The sequence below is a fragment of the Tupaia chinensis genome, unplaced genomic scaffold (genome assembly GCF_000334495.1).
Source record: "Tupaia chinensis unplaced genomic scaffold, TupChi_1.0 Scaffold000301_1, whole genome shotgun sequence".
NCBI lineage: Eukaryota > Metazoa > Chordata > Mammalia > Scandentia > Tupaiidae > Tupaia > Tupaia belangeri.
The window spans coordinates 254,598-265,976 of record NW_006159791.1 but is presented as its reverse complement, the minus strand read 5'-3'; the positions used below and the strand labels follow the sequence as shown (position 1 = coordinate 265,976).

The window sequence follows — 11,379 nt, the reverse complement described above, 5'->3', positions numbered from 1 at the left end:
GGTGGTTGGTGAGGGGTGGGGTGGGGGGGGGGGGGGGGGGGGGGGGAGAAAAAAAAAGAAAAAAAATTGGCTTGAAATTAAATGCCACGGTTTTTTGTTCTATCTCAATATTGTCTTAATGTCAGGGTTAAGTCCTTTGTTCTCTCTAGACCTTGGTTCCCCTATCTATCAGTTGAAAGGGTTAAACTAGATGAACATTAAGGTGTAGGTTGTGCCCTTAACATGCTCTGAAAATATCACAGGCGTTTGTTGGTCTTGGCATGTAACCTACATGGGGTCCATGTATCTTCACCTGGATTATAGCATTTGGGCGGCAGACATAAGCAGAGGAAGAGCAGACTCCTTGACAGTTCTTTATAGGACTAAGAGAAGCACAGGCTTCACCCCCTATTTCATAAAGTGTGTATAAAATAAAACTAGCAGGAATTTAAAGGAATTGAGCTTAACATTGCTTCACAGCAGCCCTCACTCCCAGAAGAGTCCAATTTTTCCTTTTCAGGCAGTTTCTGGAATGTCTCTCCCTACACACGGTTGCTCACTTGTTCCTTTTGACTTAAATGGAAAAATCTTCCTTCTTGTTTCTCCATTTGGAAGACGCAAACAGAACAACTCCTGCAAGCACCTTTAGACAAATAGAACAGGAGAGAAGAGATCGATGATGAATCTGTCTGAGAAAAGGTCAGCAAGACTGACGGAACAAAAAAAAAGTCACCCTACCCGGGCCCCCATTAGAGAAGGTGTACCATTAGGGACATAGCCCAGCAAGGACTGGAAAGAAACGTAATAAGCTTCAGGTTAGAGAGATAAGCAGATTGTGTTTCTGAGTTGGCATCCTTCATCTGAGCAGAGAATCGATGCCCCTCTCCGTGACCAGGGAAAGGGTTTGTTGGTTGGCTCTTCTGTCTGTCCTGCCTCACCATCTTTCCACACTCATTTCTCAGTGGCAACTCCCCCTCTCTACTACCCCCATCCCTGCTGTTGCACCCAAAGAGAAAAATAACTCTAAACCTTACAGAACCTTCTACTTTCTAAAGCACTCTCACATACATACTATGCTCTTGAAACCTTCTAACCACTCTGGGAGGAAGGCAGGTAGGTTCTCAACCTCACCTTCCTGATAAGTCTGAGGCTGAGAAGGAGGAACCCTTTGCCCAAAGTCATGCAACATTCGAGCCCATCCCAAATTGACAAGTCTCCTTTCTCATCAAGTCAGGTTGCACCTAATAGGGCTTATGGTCAGAGAATGGGGTGGCAGGAGAGAATTCTGGCAGAGACAGTTAAGAACAGAACACAAAATTTGGAGAGGGTGTTATTTTCTAAGTTTCAGGTTCTGCCTAGTGCCCAGTGCTACATCTCTAGTCCCAAAGCCTTTCTGTTTTAGATGATGGGGAAAGAGGGAAGGGACAGAGCCAGACCATTCTAGATTCATGGCTGTACTCCTTGTATACCTGCGAGATACCTCTTTGGGGTTCTCCAAGACACCCTTGGCTCAAGAGGCCACAGTCCAACCTGCAAAGCTAATGACGTGTGACAGTCACCTCAGTCAGATCCAAATTCATGGTCAAACCCTGGTATCCAGATCTTATCAGTTGTGATCCTTCACCCATCAAACCTAGATGTCTCATGCCCAGTGAAAACAGAAACACCCTTCATCCAAATGCCCGGTATAAAAACTCTCTCCTTTGCATCTCTTTCGTTGATGATGATGCATATGTGTATTCTTTTGAGACTGTTTTCATAATCCAGCATCCCACAGGGGTTCAAGGCATGCCAAGTACATGTCTGCCCACTAGTGCACTTGAGAGGACAGAGACCTGGAAAGAGAAAGCAGCCTGCCAAAGGCCAATGGCCTGGGTGAGGACCCAGACAGGCCTACTCCACGAGTGGCACATTTTCCACCTCGACACTCTATTGCCCTTGGCAGCCGTTCCCTTCCAGGTGATCACCTGAGTGGGGCTCAGTTGAGCCATGAATTGGTCCAAGGTGCTGAGAGGGAAAGTGTCCTGGGCCAGTGGAGGAAGAGGTGGTGTATTTCCCTTGGCTTGGTGGCCATCAAATGCAGACACCCCTCACCCCCACCCACCACTGCCTCCTGTTCTGTACAACGAGTCCCTTCCTTTTGCCTTTATTTGCTCTGGAGATGGCTGAAAACCAGTCCTTGGCTGCCAGCAGGACCCGAAGCTGAGGTCACATCTTTCTCTTTGGAAAGACTCTGGGGATGGAAAAGTACAGCAGGCCTCTCAGTTCATCTCCTTTGAAACATAAAGGGCCTACTTGGGACTCTGCCTAGATATCAAAACATTGCTGAATGTCAGAACTGGGAGAAATCTCAGAATCGTAGAATTTTAGACTGTGGGCCTCAGAATCAGACCCTTAGAATGCAAAGCACAGAATCTGTGTTGTAGTTATTAAATCTGATTTGAGCAGAAAGTGTTTATAGAGCAATGCAATCCAGTAGAACTTTCTGAGATGATGACAAATTCTCTATCTGTGTTGCCCAATACGGTAACTGTTAGCTCAATAACCTGCGGGTATTAAACATTTGAAATGTTGCCAGTGCAAATGAGGAGTAACATTTCAAATTGTATTTCATTTTAATTAATTATTTTGGGAGGGGGTCAGAGCACTCATCAGAGAGAGAGTGAAAGAGAAAGCACCCCCAATGAGCATGGTTATGCCACCATCCTTTCACCTCCATTTCTCCACCCTGTCAGGACTACTGGCATGCATACATACCTGGCATGTTCTCAAGTCGCCGGGGTCATGATTTGAATTGTAGTCAGCACACGGATTCTGGCTCCTCATGTACAGAGCTTAACCACTACTCTATAAGGCCAGCCCTTAATTAAAATCTAAATGGCCACATGTGGCTGGAGGTTACTATATTAAAGTCATTCTAAACTTCTACAGAAGCAGTGTAGCATAAAGGTTAAGTTCATGGCTCTGCAGCCATAATGCACAAATTCAAATACTGGCTCTGCCTTTTGGCAATTATGTGACCTTCAGAAACTAATTGTACCAGACCAGCAGATGGTGTAATGGCTACGTTGCTGGACTCCCACGTAGTCGACCATGGTTCGAGTGGCTTAAACTCACACCAGGCACATGTGCATGCGTGCCCAAGATCCCGAGAGGAGAATGGAGGAGAAGGGATTGTGGTGTGGCCATCCTCCCTGGGAAGTGACTTCTTGCTTTCTGTTTTTCTGTCTCTGTCTGTCTTTCCGGCAAGCACATGCGCCCTATAGCAAAAATTTCTCCAAAAAAAAAAAAAAGAAGAAACTAATTGTACCTCTCTAGGCCTTGATTTGTTTCCCAATCGGTAAAATGGGAATAACAAAATACCTACCCTGAAAGGCTGCTGGGTGATTTATACTAGAGAATATGAAGTAAGCAATGCTGTTTGGAAGAGCATCTTAAAAGCCAAGGATCTGAAAATCTGTATCCTTGTTTAGTATCCAGTATAAGAATCTCAACTTATTGTGTGTAGGCCCAGGGAGAAAGGGGTGTTGTAAAGGAACAAAGGAGACATTGACTCTTTTGGTCTGGGGGACACCAGCCCACCCTCCAGAGGACACAGTGATAAAGGCCAGGCCTTGGGTTGGCTTCTTAGTTGGGGTGCTGACGCAAGCTAAATGTCTCACTCCCACTATTTGGCTTGGAAACAAATGTTCCAAAAACACATGTTGCTGGTAAACAAACCCAAAGCGAGGAAAACAAGTCTAAAAATAAAGGAAACCATTAGCCAGGCGCTCTAGAAAGCCAGGACTCAGAAGGAGGAAGGCTGGACGTCCCTGAATGCAGGGAGTGCTAAGCCTGACCAGAGTGGCAGGCTGGCAGCCGACATGGCCAGATGGGGGATCCCCTACTCATACCCAGGGGAGCAGACACAGCCACTCGGGGTGACTTCATAAAGTGCAAGTCAGGAATCCCAAGATCAAGTCCTGGGAGCATATCAACATGATTCTAGTCTCCATGTGCAAACATGGAGACGTCTTCTCTGCTCTCTGCACTGAACCTTTCCCAGCTCATCTTCACAATGAGGAGGCTGTTTTGGATCAGTGGTGTTCAGACTTACACAAGTCAGAGAATTCTTTCTTTCAATGATGTCTTCTGCAGAAATCCAATATTTCAAACAGCAGAAACTGTACTAGGTCATCAGAAAAGTTATGACATATTTTTACATAAAAAAAAATTAAAAAGGGACCAGGAGATGGTCTAATGGTTACATCGCTGGACTCCCACGTAGTTGACTGTGGTTCGAGTCCCACACCTGCTGGCTTAGTCTCATGCCAGGCGTGTGTTTGTGTATGCCCAAATTCCCAAGAGGAGAATGGAGGAAAAGGGATTGCTGATTGACCATTCCCCCTAGGGGGTGATTTCTCACTTTCTGTCTCTCTGGTGAGTGTGCATGTCCTATAGCAAAAATTTCCCCTTTAAAAAAATTCAATTAAAAAAATACATCATGACTTTTTGACAACCTAGCATTTGTCAGAGTATGTATTCATCTACTCAACAAATAAGCTTGAAATTAAAAAATCAAATCCTGTAAAAATAAAGTAGTGATGTGGGCTGAGAGTCCTATACACAGAGACATCCCAAAGATACCTTGGAGCATATCCGGTTTCTCCAGGGAACACAGCTTGAAACCTCTGGGCAAGGTGGTCCCTCACATTCTTTTTAGCTCTTACTTTCTGAGTCAACGCAGGCAGAAGCTTTTGAGTATCATCTCTTCCAACTTGCCCTTTAGCTCCCTGGTTTCATTTATAATATTTCCTGCTATAAGGGAAGAAACTAACCCAAATTTTCAAAGTGTTGTGAGTGCTAAAACCTAGAACTGGAGAGCAACACAGAGGTAGCTCAGAGGCTGAAGCTGGAGTTAGCCTGCCTGAGAGTCCATAGAGGCATCTAAGATGCCACGTGTCACTGTGGCTAGTAGAAGCCAGGGGTGGAGTTTCATACTTCCTCCTTGGCTCTATCTAAGGGGGCTACTACTGCATTAGGGATGACCACAAATGGAGGGGATGAGAATAACACCAAAATGTCCAGGCTCTCTGTCACATCTGGAAAGTCTTAAGAGATCCCAAAGACAACAAATACGTGGCATATATGCTTCCACCTGCCTATCCTGTGCACGTGGCAGACATTACTAGTCAATCATATGGCCTTTTCTCCCACTCCCACAATCCACAGTGGCATCAGAGTCCTGAATGCGGCCACAACTAATGAATTCATGTTGTCAGGCTACATGAAACCTTTTCTTTTCTTATTTTAGACATGAAGAACTTGAGGCTTAGAGAAGGAAAATAAGTCACTCGAGGTTATATAGTAAGCTGCTGTCTGAGTCAAACTTCCAAATGTTCAGAACCATCCAGATGTTTATCTTGTTTTTTGTTTGTTTGTTTGTTTGGTTTTTTATCTGCTCAGTCTGAAATCCTAATACCATGACTAAAACAAGATGACCCAAAGAGATCCCCAAATGAAAGCAGTTATATAAAATTTCTGGAAGAATCCAGCCCTGGGGAGAGTCAGTATCTCTGTTTCCCTTGTAGACTATGACCTGATGGGCAGATTCAATTTCCTGTCTCAGACAGCTCCAAGCTGAAGAATGAGACAGTTTTTCTAAAACATTCTAGGAAGGTACTACTTGCTGGTCCTGGCCCCAAACAGTCTAGCTGACCCTGAGTTCAGGGTTGGGAATGGGAGTGAGGAAGGATCTAGGTTCTGTATTGTAGAGAAAAGGTAGCTCCATTAATCCCCAAGGTTTGCTAAAAACTTGGCACCAGCCTTTTCTTAACTCCTTTTTAAGATGGAGGTCAGGGAGAGAGCCAGTAGGGAGCGTACGAGCAGTGGCCTATTAGCCATGTCATGGAGCTCGGCCTTTGAGCCTAATGACAAAGCAGGTGGGCTGGGATAGGCCTTTGCAGGCCAGCAACAGGGAAGAGCAGAGGCTGTTCATCACTTGTTGTTCACAGGGCTCACTGCCTATGGGAGAGAGTGCATGAGTATGACTCCCAGCTGAATAGAAACAAGAAGGGGAAAAAAGACAGTGTTCCAAATATTTGGAGATTTGGCTCAGACACCAGCTTGTTGTGTGACCTCAAGTGAATTATTTTCCCTTCCTAAGCCTCAATTTCTCTATCTCTAAAATATAGAGGTGGTCAGGTGGGAATGCGTGTGCATGTCTTCTTGTCCTGTTCCATGTTATATAGGACCATGCACATCTGTGTGTGGCTACTACCGGCAATGTTTGCCCACCAGATGGCATATCCATATAAATTGCACCTGTACTTACTCAGCACCTGTCTGTTTTGGCCCAGAACGAGTGAGTCTGAGTTTTCATATTCATCATGATGTATACCTAAGGGGCCAGCAAATGGCATAGTGGTTATGTTACTGGACTCCCAGATGGTCAACGATAGTTCGAGTTATGGACCCAGTGGCTTAAAAATCACACCGGGCATGTGTGCATGCATGGCCAAGATCCAGGGAAGAGAATGGAAGAGAAGGGATTGTGGTGTGACCATCGTCCTGAGGAGTGATTTTTCACTTTCCCTCTCACTGTCTCTGTCTCTCTCTGTCTGGGGAGCGCATGTGCCCTAAGGCAAAAACCTCTATAAAAAATAAATAAATAAAAATAAAAAAACATGTATACCTGGAACTTGCCTGTGTCTATAAGTCAAAGGATTGTTCAGAGAGAAATATTTGGGTGTGTGACTTCTGTGTCTGCTCATGTGTGGAGACACTTATTTTTAGCTGTACCAGCGGGTACCTGTTGGTGAAATCAGTGTTTATCCTTTGCATCCCAATAGGTTTGTGTCCATTCCTGTTTATCTCTGCATACTTATCTACTTACCCAAATAACCTCCCAGTCAAATATTCTACTGTTCACCTCTGGTTCTCCGCTATTTCCTTTTCTCCATCATCCTTTCCTATGTATAGCTTTTTTCACCAAGGAAAACTGCTCTTGTGAATAGCAAACCCCACCCTTGCTATTGGTTGACAAATCTCTAGAGGTAGATAAAGATTTTAGCATGACCACGAAGCAAACCAAGATCTCCAACAACTCCTCTGTCTCCTTTTCATGTGTGTGTGCGTGTGTGTGTGTGTGTGTGTGTACATGTGCATGTGTGTTAGGCAGGATGAGAGCTAAGGATACATGACATCTATACCCTGAGATGAAAGCAACATCTGGGATTTAGGTTTCTAGGACCCGAGTTGGAAGAGTGCCTGGAGACCACCGAGCTTGGATCCTCCATTTAACAGATGGGGAAACTGAGGCCCAGATGGATAAAGTGTCTATGTCAATGTCACACACGGTGAGTTGGACTGCACTTCCAGTCACATCCTTAGTCAATTCTCTTCTACACTGGAGGCCATGACACTCAGGAAATTCACAAAAGTTCTCCAAATCAAAATGAATTTAAATGTATTACAAACTCCAAGATGACACCTATGGAGGATCTATATCTTTGGGTGCCAAGCATCCATCAGTTCTAAACTCCTTCATCTTTAGGAGGGAGTGCCACAGTTTACAAGGGACTTCACTGTGTATTATCTCACTTCCTTCACACAGTGTCCCCTTGAGGTGGCTGCTGGTGTTGCTCTTTAAGAACAGAGGAAACAGACTCGGGAAGAAAAAGATTAGTTCAAGGTCAGGTGGCACCTTCAGGGCATAGCTGGAACTAAAACTAGGTCTTCAGACACCCTGCCCAAGGGACTTATCACAGCCCAAGGCTTCCCTGGGATTCTGGGAGATCAGGAGGACAGAGCCTAGAGTTTGCAGGAGGGGACATGCAGATGGAACCTGATGTTCTTTGAGTGTTCCCAGCGTCCCCTCCCAGCCAGCAGGCAGAGACCCTGAAAAAAAAAAAAGGTTACCGTGGCAACTCGCATTCCTCCGAGGGTGAGTCACGGCAGAGGCAGAGAAGAGCCTTTTGGTGGGTGGGACTTGGAGAAAGTTTCAAAAGTTGATTCCTTCTCCAGGCAACCCCCCTCCATCCCTCCCTCCCCCATTTGCTCCAGGCTTTGTCGATGTGGCAGCTGATGGCTGCAGTTAACTCTCTCTTGTCCAACCAGTCCCCTTTCAAAAATTTTCATCATCCTGCAAGCATACGTTTGTTTCTAGTCTCCATTTCATCCCTCACATCATCCCTCTGATCACTGGGTGTTGTGTATGTATTTGAAAATATCTTAAGGCTGAAAGTTGTGACATCCTTTCTCTTGCTCTCTCTCTCTCTCTCTCTCCCTCTCTCTCTCTCTCACACACACACACACACACACACGCACACCCTGCTGTGTTTCAAATTTTAAGGGGCTTACAAATGTTTTGAAGCTGTATAAAATTTTAAGGGGCTTACAAATGTTTTGAAGCTCACTCAAAGGCCAGTCCACAGACTCTAGATAAGAGACCTTCCTTAGAAGTTTCCAAGGATGCTGGTGTCATGAAGATCATCGAGCCCAACCTTGTTGCTTTACGGATCGGGAAGCTAAACCCAGAAGACACACTTACTTAAGACCACACATAGCATGTGAGCCCGAAGCCTGCTACTTCTGATTAGCTTCTCAGTACAGCTTAGCATTTGGGTTTTACAGAAATGTAACCCTAGAGAGGCGCTGGTGAAAACACTTTCTCTAATGCAAGAGTGATGTCCTTTGCTGAGGAAAATATGTCTCTCTCTGTTCCCTCTTGGGCACCCTGGAATTCCTGGAAGACATGCTTCTTCCCAATGCCCCCCTTTCCCATGTTCTTCAGAACACTCAGGAAGTCCTCTAAAAAGCCAGACCATGGAGCCAATGAGGGCAAAAAGGGGAAATAGAGTGTCTAAAGAACACCCTGAGAGGCTGGGGGCCAGTCCTATATGGGGTGGCACTGCCCAAAACTGAGAGGTAGGAAAGGGTGCCCTGGAGTCCTCTCTATCTCCCTGCCCCCTTTTGGTACACTCACCACCACAGTGGCCTAGTGCTACACCCCCATCTTAGTTGGATGACATCTGGTGTTTGGGTTCTTCAGGTTTAGACACCATAAGGGCTTCTGGGTTCACCATCCTAGAAAGCCTAGGATGGTAACAAAGCCTAAGCCAAGACAGACTGTGAGATGGTGCCATGTCAGGCCCGATGGCGCGGGAGTCTCTGTAGCAGGGTGATTTGAGAGCAGGGAGAATTAGAGAGAAACAGGGCCATCCCGGAGGTGCTGACTAATGGTAAAGTCTTCCTCCCACCTCTACCTTCAAATATCAGTTTATCATTCTTGCAAAGTCCCTTACGGATAACCAAGTCCCTGACCAAAACCCAAGTCTACAAGGTTTCTTCTGGAAGAGGAAATAGGACAGACTGGGACTGCTGGCCAGCCAGGTTCCTGTTGGAGCTGTGAGGGGATCAGATTCCCGGGAAAGGAGGAGGCTACCACATTTGCAAAGGGAGCAAAGAGGACAGGCAGGCAGCCTCTGAGCCCAGAGAGACAAACATGAACAGAGAAAGAGAAAATACTCCCCTAAGGACGCAAACCTAAAAGAGAGTCCAAATTACACTGGGAATCTGCTTTCTGAAAAGCAATGGGTAGACAGGTTGGGGTCGGGGTCGTGCCCTAAGGGACCTGCGACGGAGTCAGGGGTGATGTGCATCCGTCGCACAGCTCCCCTCCCTTGCACACAAGCTGGAGAAAAGAACTAGGTTGTTGGGGTTGGTGCAACCCCAGAAGGGAAAGCCTGGGCAAGGGTCGTGCATACCTCGGCAAGGTTGGGGTCGGGGTCGTGCCCTAAGGGACCTGCGACGGAGTCAGGGGTGATGTGCATCCGTCGCACAGCTCCCCTCCCTTGCACACAAGCTGGAGAAAAGAACTAGGTTGTTGGCGTTGGTGCAACCCCAGAAGGGAAAGCCTGGGCAAGGGTCGTGCATACCTCGGCAGCAGGCAGGCAGCAGGCGCTCGCCGTTCAGCAGTCTGAAGGTCTGCAGGAATGTGCAGGGGTTTAGAGACAGGCAACAGGAAACCACTCAGAGCTCTGGGCTGGGTCTGTCTCCCTCCACCCAGTGGTCCCTCCTCCTCCTCTGTCTCCTCCTTCCCCGGCCTCCCCCTTCTCCCCACAGCCAAAGCTGTCTCTGTCTTTCATTTCTTTCTTCCTCTCCTTGTGGTGGGCTGTCCTGACCAGACACCCTCACCCTGCCGGCCTCATTCGTTCTGGGGCTGCTGCCTAAACAGACTCGCAGAGTGCCAGACTGGAAGGCCCTGTAGGAATCACCCAGAACAGCTGCGTCCTTGTTCAGAGGGGAACTGAGGCCTGGAGAGTGAAGGGGATTACCCAAGAACCCCAGGGATAGAGCCAGGCTCAAGTTTCTTGACTTTTTTTTCAGTGATGTTTAAGAGTCCTCCTTAATATTGGGCAATGCCCAGAAAGGTGAAGCAGTGTAAGGGGGTTGTGTTTGTGACAAAGGCAAGTGTCATGTCCAGAGTAAGACTCAGGAGACATCATCTCAAGGAAAAATAAAAATTTGAGAGGGAGGCCTGCAGCCAGAGGGGCCTTAGCCCACCTGCCAGGAGGTAGGGGGCTCCTTTTATCAGTCCAGCTGTCCTGGGAGACTGTGGTGCGGCTGATCTGCAAGGGAATTAGGCAGAATGGGATAAGCATACATGAAACATTTGGTCTTTTTGATCCATCTCTAGGGAGTTAGACCTCCTGGTTCTCCCTCTGGGTCTTAATCTGCTGTGTCCTGGGTCAGCGTGACCTTGCAGTATCAACATCTGGAGAGGGGGCTCTTGCTAAGACCAAGTATGTAGAAGTTGGGCCTTGGCTCCTCGTCAGGCCTGGAGCGATACCAAATGGTGCTCAGGAGAGTTTCACTGTCTGGGACCTTACAGCAAGGCCAGGACTTGCCTTTGTACAGACAAGACAAGCTGCCACTGGTGGCAGCACCCATGATAGTTCAGGACATGGTCTAAAAGAAAAAGACACTCTTATTGCAGTTGTACCACCAGTAAACACACGAGGGATTAGACGTCTAGCTAGAAAAACCGTGCCCCCAGTTTAGACTGGATAAGGTGATTCATGATATTGGCAATGATCACAGTTAACACTAGTCAAGGTTTATTTAGGTTTATTTACTATCTTCCTGGAGACTCCTGGCTCAGGTGGTTTATGATGCCCATCTTTTTCTTTTTCTTTTTTTTTTTTAAAGAAGGATTTTTGCTATAGGTTATGTGCGCTTGCTACAGAGAGAGAGACAGAAAGCAAGAAATCACCACCCAGGGTACTGTCACACCACAGTCCCTTCTCTTCCATTCTCCTCTCTGGATTTTGGGCACATGCACACACATGCCAGGTATGAGTTTTAAGCCACCAGGTTCAGGACTTGAACGGTGGTTGACTCTGCCATCTGCTGGTCCCT

General features: G+C 46.7%; 1 protein-coding gene across 2 annotated transcripts in view; it reads right to left on the bottom strand.

The window, feature by feature from the left end:
• SPARC (secreted protein acidic and cysteine rich) overlaps positions 1 to 10,001 on the bottom strand; it is a 25,796-nt gene extending 15,795 nt beyond the window's left edge. For both annotated transcript variants that reach the window (XM_006150826.3, XM_014588725.2), the window contains exon 1: positions 9,897 to 10,001. The gene's annotated coding sequence lies outside the window, so the exon portion shown is untranslated. The remainder of the gene's footprint in view (positions 1 to 9,896) is intronic.
• Positions 10,002 to 11,379: the final 1,378 nt, after the last annotated feature.